The following is a 319-nucleotide window of genomic DNA, read 5'->3' as shown; positions in this document are numbered from 1 at the left end:
TTTTTTTTTTTTTTTTAAGAAGTAAGGGAGGATGTACTTATTTACGAGTTGATAAAACTCTTCTCTCCCTCTTTCTCTCTTTAATTTCCCAATTCTCATCCATTATTACGTAAACATATTTATGCACGAGCAATTAAATGATTCGTCATGTGACCGACAAGATAAATTTCGTTCTCATTTTATACAATTTCCAATAAATTTTCAAATAATCGTAATTCCAATAGAAAACGTTCGTTCATTCAGTTTCCAAATTCGATTTTATCGATTTTAACTATTATCCATCTTCATCTGGAAGTGTCTTCCGTAATTTTGTAAAGCA

This window comes from Apis dorsata, unplaced genomic scaffold, assembly GCF_000469605.1.
Source record: "Apis dorsata unplaced genomic scaffold, Apis dorsata 1.3 scaffold_995, whole genome shotgun sequence".
NCBI lineage: Eukaryota > Metazoa > Arthropoda > Insecta > Hymenoptera > Apidae > Apis > Apis dorsata.
This window is presented reverse-complemented; position numbering follows the sequence as displayed.